This window comes from Moschus berezovskii, chromosome 12 (genome assembly GCF_049115385.1).
Source record: "Moschus berezovskii isolate FMDL1 chromosome 12, NW_MosBer_1.0, whole genome shotgun sequence".
Taxonomy (NCBI): Eukaryota; Metazoa; Chordata; class Mammalia; order Artiodactyla; family Moschidae; genus Moschus; species Moschus berezovskii.
Genome location: NC_142471.1, coordinates 56967682 through 56994120, shown reverse-complemented (window position 1 = coordinate 56994120; position 26439 = coordinate 56967682). Strand labels below are relative to the sequence as shown.

General features: G+C 43.6%; 1 protein-coding gene and 1 long non-coding RNA gene across 5 annotated transcripts in view; one reads left to right on the top strand and one right to left on the bottom strand.

Moving 5' to 3' along the window:
* Window positions 1-16959, bottom strand: part of LOC129555556 (uncharacterized) — a 35117-nt gene extending 18158 nt beyond the window's left edge. Inside the window, exon 1 of the long non-coding RNA XR_008685778.2 lies at window positions 16824-16959. This is a non-coding gene — a long non-coding RNA (uncharacterized LOC129555556). The remainder of the gene's footprint in view (window positions 1-16823) is intronic.
* The window catches only part of SLC16A12 (solute carrier family 16 member 12), a 103825-nt gene continuing 93938 nt past the window's right edge, over window positions 16553-26439 (top strand). For 2 of the 4 annotated variants that reach the window (XM_055425118.2, XM_055425116.2), the window contains exon 1: window positions 16555-16778. The gene's annotated coding sequence lies outside the window, so the exon portion shown is untranslated. Of the gene's footprint in view, window positions 16779-16837; window positions 16972-26439 lie in introns of those variants that run through there. The other 2 variants (XM_055425122.2, XM_088842127.1) reach the window with 2 other exon arrangements.

Below are 26439 nucleotides of genomic sequence, written 5' to 3'. Positions count from 1 at the left end.
GTTGTTTTCCTCCTTTTCTTTGCACTGATCGCTGAGGAAGGCTTTCTTAAATCTCCTTGCTATCCTTTGGAACTCTGCATTCAAATGGGAATATCATTCCTTTTCTCCTTTGCTTTTTGTTTCTCTTCTTTTCACAGCTATTTGTAAGGCCTCCCCAGACAGCCCTTTTGCTTTTTTGCATTTCTTTTCCACGTGGATGGTCTTGATCCCTGTCTCCTGTACAATGTCACGAACCCCCATCCGTAGTTCATCAGGCACTCTATCAGATCTAGTCCCTTAAATCTATTTCTCACTTCCACTCTATAATCATAGGGATTTGATTTAGGTCATACCTGAATGGTCTAGTGGTTTTCCCTACTTTCTTCAATTTAAGTCTGAATTTGGCAATAAGGAGTTCATGATCTGAGCCACAGTCAGCTCCTGGTCTTGTTTTTGCTTACTGTATAGAGCTTCTCCATCTTTGGCTGCAAAGAATATAATCAATCTGATTTTTATAGATTATGTCCACTTAAAATAATTACAAAATAGTGGCTATGTTTCCCTGTGCTGTACAACTTATCCTTGTTGCTTATTTATTTCATACATAGTAGTTCATATTTCTTAATCTTCTACCCCTAACTTGTCCCTCCGCATTCCCTATTCTTTCTGGTGACCTCTGCTAGTTTGTTCTCTGTGTCTGTGTAGACACTTCAGTTCAGTTCAGTCGCTCATTTGTATCCAACTTTTTGCTACCCCATGGACTTCAGCATCAGCATGCCAGGCTTCCCTGTCCATCCCAATTCCTGGAGTTTGTTCAAACTCACATCCATCGAGTCGGTGATGCCATCCAACCATCTGTCCTCTGCCATCCCCTTCTCCTCGTGCCTTCTATCTTTCCCAGCAGCAGGGTCTTTTCCAGTGAGTCAGTTCTTCGCATCAGGTGACTGAAGTATTGAAGTTTCAGCCTAAGTGTAGGCACTTAGGGTGTAAGTTTTAATACTAACCACAAGGGGGCAGTGTTCAGCCACCTATCCCTGCCCTGGCGCCATTAAGAAACCTGATTTTCAGAGGTTTTTTTAGAGACTTAGTAAAAGAAGTAAACTCATTATTTAAGACTCAGGCTTATTGTTTTTCTTCATTACTGCCTGGAATATATACTTATCCTTCTGTAGAAATAAAATTGAAACCTAGAAGCCTGCTGTATTTGTACCCAGGACATATTAATAGGGAGTGATCATGAAGGACAGGGAAGCATGGCTTACTGCAGTCCATGGGGTCACAAAGAGTCAGATACGACTGAGAAACTGCACAACAAAATATTTAAACCAAAGCATTTTAAGCTGGCTATCCGTCTCTACTGGGTACCATAAAATACAATGATACTTCAATTAAGGTGGCTGTCTGGGTCCTCTTAAACACTAATTTGCTCTGTTAATCTATGATGATCCTTTCCAAAGTTAATCGCTAATCCTGAATACTTCATTCCACAAATATTTACTGAATGCCTCTATGTGCTAGGGATTTTTCTTGGGATTTGCTGGAACCCAGACAAGGATTGTATCTTTGTGTTTAGACTGGTAATACTCTTGTCAGGAGAGGGAGGGAGGGATATACCTGCCTGCAGAGGTTAGACTCCTTTGAAAGAATATCTTAAAATGTTTAGATTTATTAAGAGGCAGGAAAATTTAGAGATCTCCTAGTGGGAACTCAGATGACTAAAGGGACCAGACGGATAAATAAATAAAATGGGCCAGGTAGGGACTGAGATTAGGTGAAGAGCAGGTGTCCAACTTAAAGACCACTCTCTCCTCAGCAGTTCAGGCAGGAATTTTCTTCTTTTCTTAAAAAACCCAAACAAGACCGGCTCCGCTACACACACACACACACACGCACACACACACCTTCTCCTAAAGTTAGCAGACAGAAAAAACTGCCCTAGGGAAAGTGGGTTCAGAGAACCAGAAGGGGCAAGGGGGCAGATAAACCCTTTGTCCTACATCCTTAGTGAGTGAGTGAGTGTGTGTGTGTATGTGTGCGTGTGTGTGTTTGCGCACGCGCACGGGTAGTCCTGTCTGACTGCAGCCCCATGGACTGTAGCCCACCAGCTTCCTCTGTCAATGGGATTTTCCAGGCAAGTATACAGGAGCGGGTTGCGATTTCCTACTCCAGGGGATCTTCCCAACCCAGGGCTCGAAACCATGTCTCTTGTGTCTCCTGCATTGGCTGCAGCTTCTCCACCCTACCTCCCCCCACCCCAAATATTTTTTTTAAACAGATGCATTCAACCAGAGCCGTGATAAATATTGGGCAACGCAAGATGACAATATGAACAGTGGCCAAAGGCTATCGTTTAGGTGAGGTCTCCGTTTCTTTCTCTTTCCTCAAGGAATTTTCTAGACCATCAGGAGAGCTTCCCTTTCTGAGCCTGGTTCTTCTAAATCTCCTGTCAGATTTCAGCAGGAACAGGGCATGGGGCGTAACCATCTTCAGGTGCCCTCAGAAAAGAAATGCAAGGGGCTAGCACTGTCTTCGGAGAAGGCAATGGCACCCCACTCCAGTACTCTTGCCTGGAAAACCCCATGGATGGAGGAGCCTGGTGGGCTGCCATCTGTGGGGTCACACAGAGTCGGACACTGAAGTGACTTAGCAGCAGCAACAGCAGCAGCAGTGTCTTCCTCCCTTGTCATTAGTGAATGTGAGGATTTGAGACAGAGGCAGGGAATCTCTGGAGCCAGACATTTCAAGGAAATTCAGATGTTGATCTTTCAAACAGAAGCTAGAAATCTGGAGTTTTATAGGAAATCTCCCAATTTTAGACAGCTGTCAATGAATTAATCTAAATGTTGTGAAGGCCGTTTCAAGCCATCTGAGAGCTAAATTTGCCTACTGTCCAGTAATTTAACCTCTAACCTAATTAAATCCTTCAGTTTTACAGATGAAATAGGCCCAGAGAAGTTAATGACTTGCCCAACATCATCACATAATCCATAATTTTTTTTCCACTAAGTCATAAAATAGCTGAAAAAAGTGGAGGAAACCTCTGGCAACTAGTGAGACAACTATTGTCAACTTTAAATAAAAGGTAGGTGGCGAACTTCCCTGGTGGTCAACGGCTAAGACTCTGTGCTCCCAGAGAAGGGGGCCCAGGTTCGATCCCGGTCTGGGGACTAGATCCCACATGACCAAACTAGGAGTTTGCAAGCTGCAACAAATACCTGGTGCAGCCAAATAAATGAGTAAATATTTTGCTTAAAAGAGGTAGGTGGGAAAAAAGCCAGCTACTTGGCGATGTTGGTGCTGAGACAATTCAGAAGAGTATGATTCATTCTAACAATGAATATACCACCTAATATGGAAAATGATGATTATTGCAGAGGGGCTAATGAGAAAATAAAAGATGCACTACTTTGGCTGCCATGGGTTACAAATTGGCACCATGGTGTTTCCATCAAATATGAGTAAGTAACTGTAAACACAACAGGATACTGGAAAACAGCTGCAGGACTGCATATCATGAAATTCTGGGCAAATCAGACATTCTGTTATTTCATAAATCTAATAAGAGAAGTGCCTACGGATTTTACTATTAAATTAAGAAAAAAATGGCTCAGTATCACCCAGAAAAGACAATAAACATGTAGCTATGGTGAAAGAGCTCCAACAAACGAGGGGATGAAGGAACATTCAAGTGAAGGCAACTGAGACTTCAAATTCTGGGGCCATTTCAAATGCGTCCAATGGTCATTTCATGGAACTGGGGATTAAAATATTTTACACCACTCAAGAAAGTGCTATATTTTTTTTAATTGTTCACTACACGGCTAATTCTTGTGCCAAACTGACATTCCAAGAGGACAGCCAAGTACTGACTTGATGTCACCATCAGGTTTTGCCAAGTCATGCTCACCTCCCATTGATCATCTCCAGATTCTGTTAGGGCAGAGTGGGTGTCTGCATTGTTCATGGTCATGATCCCAGCTCAGTTCCTGGCATACAGAAGGCCCTCCATAACTGTTTAGCTAGGCTGACTTGGCTCAGCTGGAATGGAAGAATCAGAAGCAGTTGGAAGGGAGCTGAGAGGTAGTTCTCATCATCCTCACCCACTCCCACCCTCCCAGCATGACAATGCCCCCTCCTCTCCCACATCCACCTCCATCGGGGATGGGAAATGCAATGTGCTGCTAGCAAGCAGCCAAATCTAATTCAATAACCCTGACTTAGACCCTCTCCAGATGATGGTAATGCCAAACTAGACTGTCATAATGTTCTTGGCCAGAAGCCTAAACTCTGGAAATGAGATTACATGGGTTTTGTATGAGTTTTAATATAACCATAACAAGTATTAATAATGCATGTTGTATAATCAATTGGCATTCTCCCTCAAAGAACCTCAACTCTTATTTCTTACTTTGATACATTCATACATACAGAAAAACAAGAACACATCTCTCTTCAACAGGGCAAAGCAACCTCTTAGCTTCACAAAACTTTCCCAACAACAACGTGATCTAGCTTTAAAAGGCTGGAAGAGCATGGGCTTGAAAATTTCAGATCACCAGTAATCAATGCAACTCTGGAATGAAGTTCAGTTCCTGAATGCACCCTGTCACCCCGTCCAAAATGCCTCAATTGTCTGTCTCAGGGACTCCACACCTTGAAAGCTTTGACTCCTTTTAACCATTGATTCATCCAATAACTGAGTTCCATGCTAGGTTTACAGGCATGGTGGTGGACACAACGGGTGTAGTTCCTATTCTCAATGAGCTTTTAGTTGAGGGTCAAACAAAATGAAAGCAAACAGCAACAAAAAGTCGCAAAAAATATTATGAAGGGGGAAAAAAGTGTTAAGATGGAAAATAATGGAGGAGGGAGATTGAATTTAAATTAGAATGGTCTGATAAGACATCTTGGGAGGGGATATTGAAGCTGAGGTCTTTGCAAAAAATGATGAAGAACTTTCCAGGCAAGAGGAAAAGACAAAAGCAAAAGCCTCTGCCTCCTTGGTTTGATGCTAAAAAAAAAAAAAATAATAGATATGGGGAATGTGGCACAAGATGATGCAGAGACAGGCAGGCGCATGGCACACTTATGGGCCATGGTCAGAGGAGCCCAGATTGGTGCTCTGGGAAGCATAGAAAAGTTTTAAGCAGTGAGGCAATGTGATCTAAGTTTTATTTTTTAATTTATTTTTAACTTGGGTTGTGCTGGATCTTCACTGCTGTGTGCTGGCTTTCTCTAGTTGCGGCAAGTGGGGGTTACTCTCTAGTTGCAATGAGCCAGCTTCTCATTGTGGTGGCTTCTCTTGGGCGCAGCGTGGGCTCCAGGCGCGTGGGCTTCAGAAGTGGCAGCACATGGACTCAGTACTTGCGGCACACCGGCTTAGCTGCCCTGCAGCATGAGGGATCTTCCCAGACCAGGGACGGAACCCACGGCCTCTATGTTGGCCGGCAGATTCTAAACCCACTGGACCACCAGGGAAGTCCTAATTTAAGTTTTGAGACAAACTTTCTTCGTGTTCTCATGAGAATGGACTGACTGGCAGAGGCTTAGGGCAGAAACAAGTAGATGGGTTAGGATGTTATAGCAGGAGTAAGCAAGAGAAGATGGCAGACTGGATTAGGGTGTTGGCAGTGCAAATAGAGAAAGGGAGGCAGATTTTGAGCTATATTTTGAGGAGATAATCGACAGGACTTACAGATGGACTGATGTGGGAGGTAAGATTACCTAAGACTTCTAAGAGAAAACTTAGATATCTGGCTTGATGAATGGAATGAATTGGAAGCCCAATACAATAAAACCATAAAGGAGAACTCCAATACAATAAAACCATAAAGGAGAACTATTTTACTTAAATAGGCAGAAAAGGGAAAGAGGGCCTGGTTCACTGGGATGCCTTCCCCCTTTCCAACTATCCTTGGGTCTCCCTAGAATACCTAGGTCATGATTCTCAAATTTAGGATTCTGGACCATTTGGAAAGATTATTAATGTACCCATTCCTTCATGCAGTTTATCTGGAGCATAGCACTTGGAGCAGGTATACACCAGGTTAACGAAAATGAGTCTGCTTACAAGTACACTGCCTTCAACTAACCTTCACATTGGTTGGAAATACTCTAAGCAACTGGAAAGCAGTTTGCTGGCAGACTTTCGGCTCCTTGTAACAAACTTATAAAAACCAAGGTGGCCTTGTTTTCACTTTGTGCTTTTCTATTCTTAACATTTTACTGAAATAAAATATAACCAATGACTTATTTATATTGCTAGAAACTCTTTGAGTGATTCTTCCAGTGGTTGGGATGAATTGCATTTTCTTCACTTAATGATGCTATCATGGCATCATCTATAATCATTAGACTAATTCATAGGGATGTATAAATGTGTCTCTGATGAAAAACCAGAAACAGCAGCACCCAGTCAGTACATGTTAATTTATGTAACACTTAAGATATATTTTAGCATAGAAACTAAAAGGGAATATGGCCACTCTTTGTTTACCTTGATGCTTTATCTTTTTGGGTTGGCTTTATCCTCATCAAATATTTTGTTCAATTTGCACTTTCTGAATTTATCAAAATGAATAAAGGTGAAGCAGGAACTTGCTAATTAATTCATCAAGAAGATCAACAGAGAGAGTCAAGAAGGGTAAATCAGCCCAAAAGCTGGCTGATTTTTTTTTTTTTTTGGCAATTAAAGTCTAATTGGTCTTCACTGTGTTTCTGATGTTAGCAGGTGATCTGTCTAGCTGGAACCATGCGCCTCTTCAAATGACTTCCAGAAGCCATCTGGGAGCAGGTCCTGCTTATTATCACTCCCTCTTCTCCTGAAAGAGAAAGTTTCCGCTCTGCTGCGGTACACTTCTCTTAGCCCAGAATGGTTACCACTGTCCTGTGACTCATGTAGCACTCGCTGCATCCTGCTTAGCTGTCAGCTCCAGCTGTCAGCTCTTCCTTATCTCCCCTACTAGACATTGAGGGCATTCCCCAAGGTCCAGGCCTTGTCTTCTTGCTCTGGTTTCATCTAGGCTCTCTTGCACTGAAGATTTTCAAGCCTTATCTCTAACTTTGACCTTTCCTCTTGGCCCCTGCCCTGAATTTCCAGCAGCCTGATGGGTATTTCACACCCACCCCAAGCTCCACATGTGTACTGAATTGTTCACCAACTGCTACCTCTTAACCCCTCTCTCTGTTAATGATCACCGTCCTCCCAGCTGGAGACACATGTGCTTGTTCTGTCTCTTTCACTCCCTATCTAATCAGTCACTTTGTCCTATTGATTTTCCCTGTTCTCATCAAAAAGACTTATTTACTCACCGCCAAACACACCTTGCACTTTCTCACTGCTAATATTATTGCTTGCAGTTTCACCCTACCATGAGGGCCTTCCTATCTGCTTATTGACTTGCTCCAAGGAGTTCCAGAACCACCTGTAAAGTCAGCATTTACCTAGTTTCTGTCCCAAGCACTTAGATTCTCCTCTGAATTCTAGCAGAGAGTCGGACACAACCTAGCGACTGAACAGCAAGAACTGAGTTAGAGCAAATAGACTTCCTTTACCAAAATGATCATCCTACCTTATCTGTCTGAAGTGGTAGGTTGTGGTGATGGTGTTTTTGAAATCTTTTATTGTTATTCAGCTTCTCTCATTTGCATTTCTACTTCAACTAGATTGTAAATTCCTTGATGACAGGAACCCTGTCTTAAAATACTATTGTACCACGCACAGCCTAGACACTCAAAAACACTGGTTGATTTATTTATGCTGGATTTGTCTGATGATAGAAAAGAAGAGACACACACTGTAGTTCAGTTTGCAATAGATTGCTCATTAAATTGGCCCATTAAACACAAATACTTTCTTTTTTCTAATATATTGCTCACAACAGGGTTTTTTTTCCCCTCTTGAGTCACTAAAAAGAGCATAATAGCATGATAAACACGGGGGAAGAAAGACTTCTGATAGACATGTTTGCAAAAACTTTCTCTTATACTATTACAAGGTAAATACAAGATCCGCAGTTCAGTTTAGTTCAGTCACTCAGTCGTGTCCGACTCTTTGCGACCCCATGAATCACAGCACACCAGGCCTCCCTGTCCATCACCAACTCCCAGAGTTCACTCAAACTCATGTCCGTAGAGTCGGTGATGCCATCCAGCCATCTCATTCTTTGTCGTCCCCTTCTCCTCCCGCCCCCAATCCCTCCCAGCATCAGAGTCTTTTCCAGTGAGTCAACTCTTCGCATGAGGTGGCCAAAGTATCAGAGTTTCAGCTTTAGCATCAGTCCTTCCAATGAATACCCAGGATTGATCTCCTTTAGAATGGACTGGTTGGATCTCCTTGCAGTCCAAGGGACTCTCAAGAGTCTTCTCCAACACCACAGTTCAAAAGCATCAGTTCTTGGGCAATCAGCTTTCTTCACAGTCCAACTCTCATATCCATACATGACCACGGGAAAAACCATAGCCTTGACTAGACGGACCTTGGTTGGCAAAATAATGTCTCTGCTTTTTAATATGCTATCTAGGTTGGTCATAACTTTCCTTCCAAGGAGTAAGCGTCTTTTAATTTCCTGGCTGCAATCAGCATCTGCAGTGATTTTGGAGCCCAAAAATATAAAGTCTGACACTGTTTCCACTGTTTCCCCATCTATTTCCCATGAAGTAATGGGACCAGATGCCATGATCTTCGTTTTCTGAATGTTGAGCTTCAAGCCAAACTTTTCACTCTCCTCTTTCACTTTCATCAAGAGGTTTTTTAGTTCCTCTTCACTTTCTGCTATAAGGGTGGTGTCGAAGCACAAGCTGGAATCAAGATTGCCAAGAGAAATATCAATAACCTCAGATACAAGATCCTCAGATGTTGTGAATTTATATTACTTATCTCTTGATTAAATAATGCTGCATGACAAACCACCACAACCCCGCAGTGGCTACAATAGGAAACCTTTATCTTTGAACCTCTGTAGGTCGGCTGGGCAGTTCTACTGATCTGAGCTCATCTAGATGGGCTCACTGGTGCACCCAGAGCCTGCTGTGGGGCTAGCAGCCAGCTTTGCTAATCTTGGCTTGGCTCTCCTGATGTCTGGGGACTTGGCGGGTGACTGAACTGACTGAGCTTGTTCCCATGTGTTCGCTCATCTTCCAACAGGTTAGCTCAGACTCATTCTTGTGGTGATGAAGGGTACTGAGAGACAGTGGGGGCATGGCCCCTAAGGTCTAGACTCAGTATTGACCCACCACTCTTCCTTCCCACTGGTTAAAATAGTCACTGGACTAGCCCTGATTCAAGGGGTTGGGGAAACAAAGCCCCACGTCTTGATGGTTGGAGCTAATTCACACTGTAAAGGATATGGAAAGAGGAATAGAGAATACCAGCTGTTTTTGCAATCAGTCTACCCCAGAGTAAACAGACCTGGCTTCATATGCCAGCACAGCTTTCTAGTTGCATAATATTGAGCAATTTATTTAACCACTCTGAGCTCTATCCCTCAATAGGAAAATAAGTCCTGTGAGGATAGAAGGAAATCTATACCCAGATTCGGGGACATTAAAGGAACTCTATAAATATCAACAAATTCCTCACAACACTCCCAACATCTGTTCAGAGAAGGGAAAGAGGTGTACGACATCTCTTAACATGATGAAAATTAGATAATTTTATTTAAATTTGACTTGGAGATACAAAATGCTAAACTCAAATGCATATTTCAGGGGGAAAATGACATAAAAGTTTCAGCAACCGTTTGAAAGATTTTAAAGAAATTAACTGGGAAACAAGAAAAGGAGTACGTCAAGCCTGTATATTGTCACCCTGCTTATTTAATTTATATGCAGAGTACATCATGAGGAACGCTGGACTGGAAGAAGCACAAGCTGGAATCAAGATTTCCGGGAGAAATATCAATAACCTCAGATATGCAGATGACACCACCCTTATGGCAGAAAGTGAAGAAGAACTCAAAAGCCTCTTGATGAAAGTGAAAGAGGAGAGTGAGAAAGTTGGCTTGAAGCTCAACATTCAGAAAACGAAGATCATGGCATCTGGTCCCATCACTTCATGGGAAATAGATGGAGAAACAGTGGAAACAGTGTCAGACTTTATTTTTGGGGGCTCCAAAATCACTGCAGATGCTGATTGCAGCCATGAAATTAAAGGACGCTTACTCCTTAGAAGGAAAGTTATGACCAACCTAGATAGCATATTAAAAAGCAGAGACATTATTTTGCCAACCAAGGTCCGTCTAGTCAAGGCAATGGTTTTTCCCGTGGTCATGTATGGATGTGAGAGATGGACTGTGAAGAAAGCTGATTGCCGAAGAAGTGATGCTTTTGAACTATGGTGTTGGAGAAGACTCTTGAGAGTCCCTTGGACTGCAAGGAGATCCAACCAGTCCATTCTAAAGGAGATCCTTCCAGTGTTCATTGGAAGGACTGATGCTAAAGCTGAAACTCCAATACTTTGACCACCTCATGCGAAGAGTTGACTCACTGGAAAAGACTGATGCTGGGAGGGATTGGGGGCAGGAGGAGAAGGGGACAACAGAGAATGAGATGGCTAGATGGCATCACCGACTCTACGGACATGAGTTTGAGTGAACTCCGGGAGTTGGTGATGGACAGGGAGGCCTGGCATGCTGTGATTCATGGGGTTGCAAAGAGTCGGACATGACTGAACGACTGAACTGAACTGAATTGGGAAATGAAGCTCAATGTTATTTACATCAAGAGGCCCTGTGTGCTGATCCTATGGGTCAAGAAAGGGTTGGTCACAAGGTCTGTGGTCAGACCACAGGGAATTTCTCGCCAGTTTTTTGGGTCATACTTCACATTTAGTCGAGTGAAAAAACCAGCAGCTACTCTCTCGTTCCCAATCTCCATGTAAATTTTCTTATCTCAGGTGTCCTCCAAAGACATCCGAGCTGGGTCAGAGAACTCTCAAGCCGCACATCAGCCCTGAGGCAGGGAGCAAGTTGTATGCAGCGTTGGGTTACATGCGGGGCTGTCATGGTCCTGCCCATGGGTGGTGACTTAGTTCAGGGTAAATGTTATAAGTACTAGTCGAATGAATCTAAAAGAGGAAGAATCACAGAGGTGACCACAAAGGTAAGGCATAACTAACATTTACTCATTCCAAAAGATTGATTGAAGTTCCTGCTCTGTCAGCGTTGGGGGAATAGTTAATGAGGCAGGGAAGTCTCCTGCCATCAAACAATTTACACTCTATGCGGTCAAGAGAGGAGGAGTGTTTGTATTTGGTGTAGTTTCAGCTAACATTTATTTTATCTTTAATTCCCTCCCTCAAGTTATTGAGGTATAATTGACAAATAAAAATTAAACATATTTAAAGTGTACAACATGATGATTTATGTATATATTGTGAAACGATTACCACAATCAAGCTAACTAAAACCACTAACATATAACACAATTACCTTTTTTGGCGTATGTGGTGAAAACATTTACAGTCTACTCACTTTGCAAATTTCACTATAAAATACAGTATTGTTAACTATCATCACCACACTGTACATTAGATCCCCAGAATTCATTCATCTTATAACTAAAAGTTTATCATTTGGCCAATATCTCCCCACTTCCTATGGCACCCAGGCCTTGGCAACCACTGTCCTATTCTCTGCTTCTATGAACTTAAATTTTTTAGACTCCACATGCAAGTGAGATTATACAGTATTTGTCTTTCTGTGTCTGGCTTACTCATATAGCAAATTGTCTTCCAGGTTCAACCATATAGTTGCAAGTGGCAGGATCTTCTTTATTATGACAATAATATATATATATATATATATCTCACATTTTCTTTATCCATTAATCCATCAACAGACACAAAGTTTGTTTCCATATCTTGGCTACTGAGAATCATTCTGCTAACATGGATTAAGTACTTACTATGCATTAGCTGCGGAGAAGGCAATGGCAAGCCACTCCAGTACTGTTGCCTAGAAAATCCCATGGATGGAGGAGCCTGGTAGGCTGCAGTCCATGGGGTCGCGAAGGGTCGGACACGACTGAGCGACTTCACTTTCACTTTCACACATTGGAGAAGGAAATGGCAGCCCACTCCAGTGTTCTTGCCTGGAGAATCCCAGGGACGGGGGAGCCTGGTGGGCTTCCATCTATGGGGTCACACAGAGTCGGACATGACTGAAGTGACTTAGCAGCAGCAGCATGCATTAGCTGGCTTCTCAGGTGGCTCAGTGGTAAAGAAACCACCCGCCAACACAGGAAGACCCCTTGAGAAAGGAAATGGCAACCCATTCCAGTATTCTTGCCTGGGAAGTCCCATGGACAGAGAAGCCTGGTGGGCTAAGGTCCATGGGGTCACAAAGAGTTGTACATGATTTGGGGTCTAAAACAACAAAAACAACAATATATTAGCTACTGTGCCAGGCACTCAGATATATGTCTCATTGTTTTTCTTTTTATTTCTTTTTATATATGTCTCATTTAACCTTCGAGATAGTCCTAGAAGGAAGGTGCTATTTTGCTGTTTCATAAATGAAGAAACTGAAGTTTTGAGTTGTTATTTATCTTACCCAAGGTCACCCAGCTTGCAAGTTCCTGACAGGTTAACATTTGAAGTGATGGGGTGGGGAAGATTTAAGTGACAATATCCACTGGGGGCCTGGGGGCTCAGAGAGAGGCCAGAACTGGGAATGCACTGCCTCTGACAGGCAGGTGTTCAGTCACTGTCATGACAAAGCAGGGATAAGGATTTGGGTGAAGAAAGAAAAGCAGAGAAATAGAGGCTGAATTCTAAAATTTTCAGGAGTGGTGTGATGGAAGAGGAACCAAGGCAGACAATACACAAAGTGGAATCTGAAAGGTGCCCACAGGATGTGATCTTATTAAAGAAGTCAAAGAACAAGAATTTGAGAAGAAGGTTATTTAGAAAGCTGTTTCCTGGTGTTCCGCGAAGAATTTCACTGTTTCCTATTCTGTGCACTGCCCTCGTTTGCATACCTGACAGCATAAAACACTTGCATCTTTTTTATGCTGTTTACAGTTTATCCTTGGAATCCTTATTAGCCATGGAAATAAACTTTCAAATTCTATTTAGGTAAAAGCTTCATGTTTCCATCCCCCTCCACCTCCAACTTCCTGGTAGCTTCCAGCCTGACGTGGACACCCCAAATATTACTTATCTGGAGCCAATGTTCTCGTTTCTCTCTGCTGAGTCCACACATCCGTGTTTGACCAAATAACAGGAACAAACAATTCCTTCTATAATGGATGTACCCTAAGGTGTCACGCTTCTGAGAATCTCATTTGACAATCAATTCCCCTGAACCATGGTACAATGTGACTTTAGTTCACACATTTGTTATTTACTGGGCATGAATGGTAGGGATTTGACCAAGTAGGCTGTGCCTCCAGGACAAAACAGCACAGGTAGTGCCTAGCTCACAAAGGGGAGGAAGAAGTTAGCGGAGGGGGCTGGAGCACAGCTATAGATGATCATTGAGGGACCAGAGTAGCTGACCACATCAGCAAAAGGTTACTTAACTAATAACAAAGTAACTGTAGTACCATGTCCCACCAACTCTTAAAACTGTGAAATAACTATTAATACTGGTTAAGACTTTTTGTACCTTTACTATGTGCAGGGTATGGCAAACAACACATTCTATGGGTTATTCCAGTTTGACTCTCACAAGGACTCAATGGCTGAGGTTTAATGATCAGTTCCTCCACTTGCCAGAGGACAGATGAGATTCTGACTAGAATTTTGGAAAAGGTGAAATATCTGGGTTCACCTCCTCACCAAAATCCTGGCCTCTAGGCACCGTTGTCCAACAGAACCTTCTGTGATGAAGGAAATGTTTGATATGCTCTCCAGTATGGTACTAGCTACACATTGGTGTAGAGTTTGAAATGTGATTGCTGCAACAGACTAGCAACAAGAGACAAACACAAAAAACTTGAATTTTGATTAAAATTTAAATGTAAATAACTACATTTAGGGCTTCCCTGGTGGTTCAATGGTAAAGAAACCACCTGCTAATGCAGGACATGAAAGGTTCCATCCCTGGTCCAGGAAGATCCCCTGGAGAAGAAAACTCACTCCAGTATTCTTGCCTGGGAAATCCCACAGACAGAGGAGCCTGGTAGAGTCCATGGGGAGTCCATGGGGTCTCAAACTTAGCAACTAAACAACAAAGCCACATTTCATAGCCATTTTGCACTGCACAGACACAGAACATTTCCACCATTACAGAAAATTCTATTGGATGGCAACCCACTCCAGCGTTCTTGCCTGGAGAATCCCAGGGACGGGGGAGCCTGGTGGGCTGTCGTCTCTGGGGTCGCACGGAGTCGGACACGACTGAAGCGACTTAGCAGCAGCAGCAGCAGCAGCACTCTTTAAGAGAAATGCTGCATTTCCCCCTTCTTTCCTTGTTAGATTCCAAGGCAAGGAGAGGGCTTTGTCCCCCTCCTTCCCAGCTCCTCCAGCCTCACAGAAAGGAGATTCCTTTCCTCTTTCCATCTCCTCCAACTCCACCTCCACACCACCCACCCCTTGGAACCAGCCTTGCATAGGGGTGGGGGGAGCCCCAAAGGGGGAGGCAGATGGGAGTGACCTTCTCTGTCAGCACCATCATCAATAACCCACCAAGTCTCACCTCTCAAAAGATGAAAATCATTCTGTCAGAGAAAGGATCAGTCAAGCTAAACCTGAACAAGCAAAGACAACCAACCAACATTTCATGACATAAATAAAAGAACTGCTCTTGGCTTTTCTAGGGCCTCTATGACGAGTGATGTAGATGGAGGAAAGCCTGTGAGATTTCTTCCTCTTCTTCAAAACTTTCAAAAACAACTGGTTATCCTACATTATTGAAGTGGAAAATGGGACTTCTCAGCCACCCAAAGCAATGTTTAACTAAGAAAAGTATTTTTCTGAACCAAAAAGTACTCCAGCCTTTAACCAAAAGACCTTCACAGTTGAAAGCTCAGGGCTCCCCGCAGCCTCAACATTTTAAGTACATATTCAATGCTAATGAATTCTTTTACAAGTCCTATTTGCAAATTCTGCTGCATTTTTCGTTTGCTTGTTTTGCAGGGCATGTGGAATGGAACTCCTGCTCCCAGTGTTGGAAGGGGAGTCTTAACCACTGGACCACCAGGGAAGTCCCTCTATAGTGTGCCTTAAAGGTATCTTCACTAGTCTTTACTTTCAGGTAACTTAGAGCCTTCTTTTACAAGTGAAAAGAGCTCATCCAGATTTATAAAGAGCAGAAAACTGAGGAGAGGGGAAGACACAACATGCTGTTGCTGCTGCTGCTAAGTCGCTTCAGTCGTGTCCAACTCTGTGCGACCCCATAGACGGCAGCCCACCAGGCTCCCCCGTCCCTGGGATTCTCCAGGCAAGAACACTGGAGTGGGTTGCCATTTCCTTCTCCAATGCGTGAAAGTGAAAAGTGAAAGTGAGGTCGCTCAGTCGTGTCTGACTGAGTGACCCCATGGACTGCAGCCCACCAGGCTCCTCCATCCATGGGATTTTCTAGGCAAGAGTACTGGAGAAACAACATAGCCAGATGTAAAAGGATGAAAGACTTTGGCGGTCTATTTTTTTAAAAAAAATACCCTAAGGTGTTGTGTGGCCACTGCATCACAACTTTCTAGTCCCCTTCTCAAATTTTCCAAAAAGTCGGACTCATTGTGAAACTCTGCAGTACCACCGACTAAATTACCTAGGGATTCTTGTTATAAGTGGCTCTGGGGTTGGGCCTGCAATTCTGCCTTTCTAGAAAGGTCCCAGATGACGCTGATGCTATGGAGTAGCAAGTATGTAGACCCCAAGAAGTCGGAATCGGACCTCCTCAGTTCAGAGACTTCGCTCCTGACAAGCAGTGGAATTTACAGGAAGGTCCCTGGGGCAGCTCCTTAGTCAGGCCCGTGGGACAGCCGACTTCAGGGCGACGTTGGCGGAGGGGGCGAACCTTAGCACGAGCAACAGCAGTAATTTTTACTGGGGTGTGTTACATACCGGGCTCCTGCACCTCATTCATTTTGTCCTCTCATCAAGCTCAGGAAGTGGACGCTATTATCGTCGTTTTGCAGGTGGAGACACTGAGCTCGGAAATTTAAGTAACTTGCCTACGGTCACGGCTTTTCGGGAGAGTGGAATCTAGGTCCTCCAACTAGAGGAAACAGCGCTTTAAACACGTCGGAGCCTCAGTTTTCTGTGCTGTGAAATGGACGGGCTGCACGGGCAGAGATCCCTGCCGCGTACACCTCAGGGAGTCCTTGGATTCCTGAAGCAGAGCTTGCTCTGACCCTGCAGGGGAAAGTTCTTTTTGAGAACACTGAGCCCCCTCTGCCTGCCTACTAGGTGAGGGGCAACGCACCGCCGTTCCCGGGGAGGGTCGGGCAGTCCGGAGCGAGGTGGCTCGGGTCACAGCAGGCAGGTCCATTACATAACCGCGAGGCGGCCCCTCACCCCTCGCCAAGCCGCGGCCCGTAGAGCGGATCCCGGGATAAATCCCATTCACCCGCCGGCCAGAGTCCACGGCGGAGCTGGGGGCGTTGAACTCCCCGGTGCATTTCGGAGGCCGAGCGCGGGGCTTTTCCCCGCCACGCTCTCCGCCTCCCGCGCTGCCCGTGGGGCCCCCGCCCCAGCTCCGCCGGCGCCTCCGCCCCGTCGGCTCCCCGCCCCTCGGGAGCGCGGACCGCGGCGCCTGGGGCCGGGGAAGGGGCCACCGCGCGGGGCCGCGGCACGGCGGGTGCACCCCGGGGGCATGTCCGCACGCCACCGCCCGGGCTGCAGCGGTCCACGCGAGGTGAGCAAGCGGAGCGGCCGGGAGGAGAGAGGGATCTGCACTTACTGGGCGGGCTGCGGAGGGCTGGAGGCTGGCCCGCCGGGCTGCCGGGGCGCAGTCTCCCGCCGATCGCTCCGGCACCAGGATCGCCAGCGCGCCGGCCCGGGAGCCCACTGGCACACCCTCTGTCCGCTCTCAGGACGCGGTGGCTCAGGTGACTGGGGCATCCTTCGCGGCCAGGCGGCAGGCTCTAGGGCTGGGCTGGGTGGAGGTGGCAGAGGGCGCTCCCTTGGCTGCCCGGCGACGCACCGGGAGCCCGCCACCAGAGCTTGGTCCCTCGGAGCGCCCGTTGTGTTGGGGAAAGACACATGCCCACCTGCCCCGGCGGTGCTGGGCCGGTGCTCGGGCAGTTTCTGGGCAGGTGGCTGGACAGGGAGCGGCTTTGATCCCCACCTCCTGTGGTTTCCAAATGCCGACTTCTCGTGCAGGAGAGATCGCATAAGAGTCCTTCTGGATTCTGTACCGATCGTGTCTTATTTATTTTGTATCTTCCCTTTCCCTCAGGTGATAATGTTTACTTAATTTCCATTGACTTAATTTCTTAGTTGCTTCTTGTCCTCAAAGTCAGTGATACCTGTAGTACAGACTCAGGGAAAAGTGCTTGAAGCAAAATTTGAGAGCAGGGTTCCACTAAGTCCTGAGGCTATTTGGTTAGCCTTTGGCTTTCACAACTCAGCATTCATTGTGAATCTCTTGTAATTTTTTTTTCCCGGTATTGAGTCGGTTGGGACCTACTAGGGCACTGGTTCAATCCTTCCATTTTGGAGGGACTCTAATTAGTTTAACTTACCTTTTCTTTGCTGAGAGCTGGGCGCTCTGGTGGCTGCAGTCAGCTTAACTCAGAAGCAAAGTCTTCAGATCCTCCATATTTAGAAACACACTCTCATCAGGTGTTTGGGAGATCACTAGCTTTTAAAATCATCAACTGCCTCGCCATAAACTTCATGTCAAACTAGGCAAATGGTGTCTGACCCTCCCAGGAGTAATAATTAAGTGACTGGATTTGGTCACCTATAATCACAGGATCTTGGAAATTGTTCAGGTTTTTAGAGATCGTCTGGTCAGACTCTTCACTCGACAGCCTGGGAAGCTGAGTTTCCTGTTAGCAAAGATTGGTTAAGTTCATTGGTGACTGAGGCAGTACCAGAATCCAGGCCCTCTCCTTCCAACTCAGTTCAGTTTTCAAACCATATTACTTTCAGGCATTTAGAACAAAATTGATGATTAGAGTTATCTGATCACGTCATTTTCCTGTTATTATTTTTTGTCTATCTTTTTAAACTGGTGGGATTCTGAAATAGTTGAGAGGTCGATTTAGTCAAACCATCTTTTAGTATAATTTTTAAAAATACAAACCTTTAATTTTAAGTAATGCATCTTAAATACATGTATTTAAATAATAATATGAAGATGAAAATGCAGATACATTACAGGTGAACTGCCAGGAGAAGAAAAGAAAACTACGGATGGATAAAATTTATCCTTATCTATCTTTGGAGTCTCTTTGGGTTCTTACCTTCCTGTGCTGATCATTGGTTAGAATTCAGAGTGTGATTTGTGACTTTGGAGCTGTCTTGGGAAAAGTGGTTTATATGAGGACAATTTTTGTGTTGTGATTAACAGGATGCCCTATAACAGTGCTCAGAGAAAGGAATTTTAAAGAGACTTATTTGGCATTTTGGGCTCCCTAGATGGCTTAGTGGTAAAGAATCTGCCTGCCAGTGCAGGAGACTTGGGTTGATTCCTGGATTGGGAGGATACTGGCAGAGGAAATGGCAACCCACTCCAGTATTCTTGCCTGGGAAATCTCATGGCTAGAGGAGCCTGGTGGGCTACAGTCCTTGGAGTTGCAAAAAGTCAACACGACTTAGGGACTGAACACACACATTTAGCATTTTTGCATTACATTACACCTTTTTTTATGTTTTTCAGTTTACTTTAATAGGTATTTATTGAGTGCCTACTCTGTGCCCAGTGATGTTCTGGTCACTCAAGGTGTATCAGTGAATAAAACAAAGAACTTTGGTCTTGTGAACCTCAGGTCACAATTTATTTATTAGAATATTTCCAGGATTATTTGGCAGTTGGAAGAAAATTTCAGTTTTGCCTAAAATAGGCAGGTATTTCCCAGGCAAGAATACTGGAGTGGGTTGCCATTTCCCTTTCCAGGGAATTTTCCCAACCCAGGGATCAAACTCACTTCTCCTGCATTGGCAGGCAGATTCTTTACCCTGAACCACCAGGGAAGCCCTTAAAGTAGGGGAATGAACTCAAATATTCCAAATTATCTTCCTTCCAATCCCATAATTCTGCTGATTTTATAATCAGTGTGAAAAAAAAATACAGAAACAAATTCAGGAAAAGTTACTTTGACTTTTATGAACTGATGTCCGTGAACTCTTCATGAATAGAAATTCCCGCACTTGTTACATATTTAAGTGTGTTCACTGAGAGTCCCTGAAATGGCACTTCCTTTAGTGCAAGGACCTCACTGTGGTGACATTAAACTTCATGAAGCATGAGAGGATTAGTTTTCTCAATGATGTTGGTGCCCTGATGTCAGTGTTGTGGACTATAATTGTATTAGTTTTAAGATGTAGCTTCTTATTTATTTATGAAGGTAAGTGTTGTGCTTTGATTTTGTCTCAGTGTGCATTGTCCCCTGCTCCCCTCCATGTTAATCAGCAGCATAGTGTTGTGACTTACTGCTAAATCTGTTACCACAGAGGTTTTTCTTTTTAATCAGACATTGCCATTTTAAGCATTTCCTGATCTTCTCAATTGCTTTTTCTTCAGAATGGCATGGTTTGCAAGCTCAGGCATGTTGATTGTTTTTCACAAAGGCTTATCAAAATGAAGTTGGCAGTTTTACAGTCATATATAGCCAAAAAAAAAGTATTCAATACAGCTTTGGGGTTTGTTTATGCATTCCTTCCCTAACCAATGGCTTCACTTTTAAATATCGCCAATTTGAAAGCAATGTTCTGAGTCCCTTTCTACGGTATCTAAAACCCATTCAAGTTGTATGATAATTTAATTTAGAAAAACTAAATCCACACTTGAAGACATTGGGAGGTTTTGGGTCCCAAGATTTTTGTCTCTGCTTTTAATTTGTTCTGCATCAAAGGACATCAGATAGTGTCATTATCTAACAATGTCCTATTTGAAAGTGATCTCAGTTAAACACTTGGAGGAGAGTCATGATGCCTGACAGCTGCTAGGTACCCAGGGGCAGTTGATTTTCCTCCTTTGCCTACCACTACGCCCCCATCAGATTCTTACCTTCCCCCTACCACCTCACTTACTGCACATTGAAGAAAGAGATGTGTTGCTCTGTAGCCAGGTAAGAAGTTACACACCTTTAATTAATTATTTAATCAATGTACTCATTCTTTATTTATTTTACAAATATTTATTGAACTTCTTACTACAGATTTGTTCAAAGATTGTGTCCTGCATCCCTCGTTTCCTGTGCTGGTGGCTGTAGGGGATATAAAAACATACTACTTGCCTCTGAAGCAGTCTATGGTCTCATATGGAAGAAAAGACATTGTGTAACTAGCTGTATGACTTCCCTGATGCCTCGGTGGTAAAGAATCCTCCTGCCAATGCAGGAGACTCAGGTTTGATCCCTGGGTCAGGAAGATTCCCTGGAGGAATGCATGGCAACCTACTCCAGTATTCTTGCCTGGGAAATGCCGTGAACAGAGGAGCCTGGTGGCCTACTGCCCATGGAGTCACAAAAGAATCAGACACAACTTAGAGAATAAAACAACAACAACAACTAGCTACAGAATACCAGTTATAACTACCAAAAGGCATAGATAACTACTTTAGAAATTAAAAGGAAGGAGAGAGAGCAGGTAGGCGCTATGAGGAGTCGAGGCTTAGGAGGAGAACATGTTTGATCAAGCTGATCCCTAAAAGATCAGTAGGATGGTAAAGTTTTTATTGAGGCAGCAGGGTATACCTATCTCTATGGGAGCCCATCTTTGATTCTTTTGAAGACTTAGACATACAGAAGACTTTCTTTTGGGATAGTTGAAGTTATGTTGTGTTGTGTCTAGTAGACACAGATCATCTCTACACCTCTGCATACACACCACTTCATCCGAGGTAATGGAGCACCCATCAACACCAATGCATCTGATAGGGTTAACTATTGCTCTCCTTTCCCTCTGAAAAAGGAGCTGTCTGTTGCTCAGAACGCAGAGGCCACTGTGGCAAATAACTGTCATCATAATAAATGGGTGTACTTTGCTTGTATCAGCTCAGGTTCGTGCTTACAGTGGTATGTGGTCAGTCTATTTTAATAATACTTGCTACTGTAATTTTGTGATTTAATCAAATATTAAATAAATTGATATAATGGGAGTACCAAAAAGGAATGCTATTTCTGCGAAAACTTGATTGCCACAGAGATTTGTAAAAATAAGCCATATTAAAAATCAATATAAATGGCTACAACCTGGATGAACCATGCACACATTATGATGAGTGAGAGAAAGCAGATACAAAAGACCACAAATTGTGATTCCACTTGTATGCTGCTGCTGCTGCTAAGTCACTTCAGTCGTGTCCGACTCTGTGTGACCCCATAGATGGAAGCCCACCACGCTCCCCCATCCCTGGGATTCTCCAGGCAAGAACACTGGAGTGGGTTGCCATTTCCTTCTCCAATGTGTGAAAGTGAAAAGTGAAAGTGAAGTCGCTCAGTCGTGCTTAGCGACCCCAAGGACTACAGCCTACCGGGCTCCTCCATCCATGGGATTTTCTAGGCAATAGTACCGGAGTGGCTTGCCATTGCCTTCTCCGCCACTTGTATGAGATATCCACAATAGGTAAATACACAGAGACGAAATGTACATTTGTGGTCGCCAGGGTATAGGGTAGGGGGAATTGAGAGTGAATGGTAATAGGTACAAGATTTCTTTTTGGGGTGATGGCTGGATTCTGGAATTAGTGGTGTTGGTTTTGCAACATCTGAATTATATGCTTTAGGAGGCTAAATTTTTAAAAAATCAACAAACTACTGCTTCACAGGTATGGAATAGTTTGTTTTGTATAAAAGATTAGAAAGCTTTGTTAAAAAAAAACTACAGAGATTTTACCCTCAGGTTTTTTCACAAGTGCCTTTAAGGTACAAATGTATTTAAGAAATGGAAGGAGGAAATCTGGCCATAGTTTAACCAAGAAAGGCAACACCGAACTGAAATCATCAGGGGACATGCAACAATTAGTGAATGATTTCCCCTTTATTTATGTGACTGAAATTGAAATATGTTTGAAACATGATGTATCAACTTTTTGACTCCCAGCTTTTACTGACTTCTGACTGCTTCAATTATGAGCGCTTATAATGTTCCAACTTCTTAGGGTACCCCGGTGTATCTTGAAAATAGCTCATCTCTTTGGCTCTGGAGGGAAATTCCATGTTTATGAGTTTCTCTTATGGATGTCATATTAGTCCCTGATGACTGCAGAGGAGGCCGGAACCTAATTTTCAATCTACTAAATCACCATAAAAATCACAACCCATTTTTCCCCAGACTGTTTTGTGGCTTCCTGGATATACATGTAAACAAAGTAGCAACATAAAATCTTAACTCTACCCATAAGTAAACACTTGTAGACTTTATAATTTTTCAAAATATTTTGAGCACAATTCACCATTTTGTGGTTTAACTTATTACAGATTAAGGGCATAATTGCTAATTTTATAATTCTCTTTTTTTATTTGATGAAATACTTTCCATAGAAGTGGATTCATGTTTATCTACCAACACCAGTTGTATTTATTGGAATAGCAATTTCAGTTCTCTGGCGACTTCCCTTGCAGCTCAGACGGTAAAGCTACTGCCTACAATGCAGGAGACCTGGGTTCGATCCCTGGGTCGGGAACATCCTCTGGAGAAGAAAATGGCAACCCACTCCGGTACTCTTGCCTGGAAAATCCCTTGGATGGAAGAGCCTGGTAGGCTACAGTCCATGGGGTCGCAAAGAGTCGGACACGACTGAGCGACTTCACCTTACGTTACCTTAAGTGTTAGTGAGTGTTAGTCACTCAGTTGTATCTTACTCTTTGTGACCCCATGGACTGTAGCCCGCCAGGCTCCTCTGTCCCTGGAATTCTCCAGGCAAGACTACTGGGATGGTTGGCCATTCCCTTCTCCAGAGGACCTTCCCAACTCAAGGGTGAACTCTGATCTCTTGCGTTGAAGGCAGATTATTTACAGTCTGAGCCCTAGGGAAGCTGAAGCTATATCAAAATAATGACATTCACAGCTCATGAAGGAAGCCACCAAAAAAACCACCCCAAAACCCCCAAACCCACACAGAGAGCAAGGTTAGATCTACTTTAAAGGAAAAGAGAGCCTTTTTAGTCAGATACGGGTTGACCAGACAACCTTGTATGTGTGTGTTCAGTTCAGTTCAGTTCAGTCGCTCAGTCGTGTCCGACTCTTTGCGACCCCATGAATCACAGCACACCAGGCCTCCCTGTCCATCACCAACTCCCGGAGTTCACTCAAACTCATGTCCATCGAGTCAGTGATGCCATCCAGCCATCTCATTCTCTGTCGTCCCCCTCTCTTCCCACCCCCAATCCTTCCCAGCATCAGACTCTTTTCCAGTGAGTCAACTCTTTGCATGAGGTGGCCAAAGTATTGGAGTTTCAGCTTCAGCATCAGTCCTTCCGATGAACACCCAGGACTGATCTCCTTTAGAATGGACTGGTTGGATCTCCTTGCAGTCCAAGGGACTCTCAAGAGTCTTCTCCAGCACCACAGTTCAAAAGCATCAATTCTTCGGCCATCAGCTTTCTTCACAGTCCAACTCTCACATCCATACATGACCACGGGAAAAACCATAGCCTTGACTAGACAGACCTTGGTTTGCAAAGTAATGTCTCTGTTTTTTAATATGCTATCTAGGTTGGTCATAACTTTCCTTCCAAGGAGCAAGCGTCTTTTAATTTCATGACTGCAATCAGCATCTGCAGTGATTTTGGAGCCCATCATATCTGACTCTTTGTGACCCCATGGACTGTACCCTGCCAAACTCCTTTGTCCGTGGGGTTTTCCAAGCAAGAATACTGCAGTGGGTTGCTATTTCTTTCTCCAGAGATCTTTTTGACCTAGGGATCAAACCCGGGTCTTCTGCATTTCAGGCAGATTCTTTACTGTCTGAGCCACCAGGGAAGCCCCAAGCCCCCTTTCCCATCATTATTAACTTATCATGAATGGGGGAGCCCAATGCACAGGCATCACTGCTATCACAAAGGAATGATTTATTCAGATTGATGTTTGACAACTGAGTCGATCAGTCAATTCAAGACTATACTGATGGCGCTGAAGCCTGGTGACACATTAGAATCACCAGAGGTAGGAAAAGAAAACACTGGTGCCAAGGGCCAGCCTCAAAAATTCTGACTCAGTAGAACTAGGATAGATCCAGGATATCACAGATTTTTAAAGCTCAGGTGAATCTCATGTGCAACCAGGGTTGAGAACCACCAATCTACATAATACTTAATCATTTTATGCTTTTTCAAAATAAATGTTATTGTAACAAAATGGTTGTTAGAGTCTCTTTTTATCATATCTGAAGACAAAATTAAATGTGATCATTTTTTCTCTTTTTTTTTTTTGTTTTTTGTTTGGTAATTTCTCTATACAGTGTCCACTCAGTATATGAGAAGCTATCCTAATGGTTGAGTGAATTTCCCCTGATTTTTCCCCTCTGTGAGATTCACTGAGTGTACAGTGTCAAAAGAGCCAAAGCAACCAAATTGGTATCATGACAGTCAACCAACCAATCGGCTGCTTTACTTATGTCATGTTTTTGGTAACTGTAATGTCATAATGGACATGGGTTTGGGTGGACTCCAGGAGTTGGTGATGGACAGGGAGGCCTGGCATGCTGCGGTTCATGGGGTCTCAAAGAGTCAGACATTACTGAGCGATAGAACTGAATGTCTTAAAGGTCTGTTTCTTAAGGACAGCAAGTAGGGGTTTTCCTCTCCAGTGTTTCCTTTATAATGACTTACAGATATGTGCTTGTTTATTAAGTTGTCTTGTATTTCTTTAAGTTGATTGAGTTGTTAATCCTAATGCTCAGATTTGCCTCTGGATACTTTGCATTTAGTTGTACCAAATTGATTTTGAAAATATAGGACTTTATATAAGAAAGATAGCAGCTTAAACCTGGCCTTGTGTGACTTAGACAAAATATGATTTTAGTTTCTTCCTTGTCATTGCAATTTACTGTCTTTGAGAAAATGTGGTGAAGTGGTTGATGTAAGACCTGTAAAAGACCAATCTGGCTCACTACTTAGAATTGACTTTCGATCCAATGACGTGGGCTTCCCTGGTGGCTCAGAGGTTAAAGCGTCTGCCTCCAATGCGGGAGAGCCGGGTTCGATCCCTGGGTCGGGAAGATCCCCTGGAGAAGGAAATGGTAACCCATTCCAGTATTCTTGCCTGGAGAATCCCATGGACGGAGAAGCCTGGTAGGCTACAGTCCACGGGGTCGCAAAGAGTCGGACACGACTGAGCAACGGAATGAACGTTCTTTTACTTAATTATTAATTTAATTTTTTTAATTGAAGTATAATTGATTTACTGTTTTGTGTTGCGGAACCAGCAAAGTCATTCTGTTTGAGATATACACACACACACACACACACACACACACACATATACATATGTATATAAATACACATATTTTTAGATTCTTTTTCCTTATAGGTTATTATAAAATATTGAGTATAGTTCCCTGTGCTATACTATAGGTCCTTGTTGGTTATTTATCTTCTATATTGTAGTATGTATCTGTTAATACTCATGGAAACTCTGACCCACAGTTACCAATTAGCTTTCACAAATTGTGCTTCAACTGTTGATTTTTCTATTAAAAATAGCACCAGCATGGATCTTGACCAGTAGTTTAAAACTAGGTTTTTCAGATTTCTGGGAGTTTCAGGGAGCCTCAGGGGCTCTTCTAGGGCATGGGGACGGACAGTAGAGTGTGTCCAAGAGTCCAGTGTTCATTTAGAGTTCCTTTTGGTGGTCTGTTCTGCAACCTGACCAGGTGGGCTGTTCTTGATTTCACATTTTGGGTTTCCAAGGAAGATTTTATATGAACAAAAGATTTTTTTGCAAAAGCAAGTTTGTAAATCCCTAGGCCACGTGTTTCTAAGTTTCTGCTTTTCTTTCCCTGCCAAATTTGGTTTATGTAGTTCTGGTAACTCCTAATTGTTTTCTAGATGCTTCTGTGCAGGCATGCATGCTCAGTTGCTCAATCATGTTAGCCTCTTTGAGACCCCATAGACTGTAGCCCGCCAGACTCCTCTGTCATTGGAATTTTCAAGACAAGAATACTGGAGTGGATTGACATTTCCTCCTCTAAGGAATCTTTCCGACCCAGGGATTGAACCTAAGTCTCCTGCAGCTCCTGCATTGGCAGGCAGATTCTTTACCACTGAGCCAGCCACCTGGGGAACCCCTGTGACTGTGCATCTGTGTTGAAAAAGCATGGGGAAGACTTGGGTCGTATTAACCTTATATCCTTCATGCTTGTGGGGATAGAGAGCCAAATGAACAGTTAGATATTCTGGGCAAGA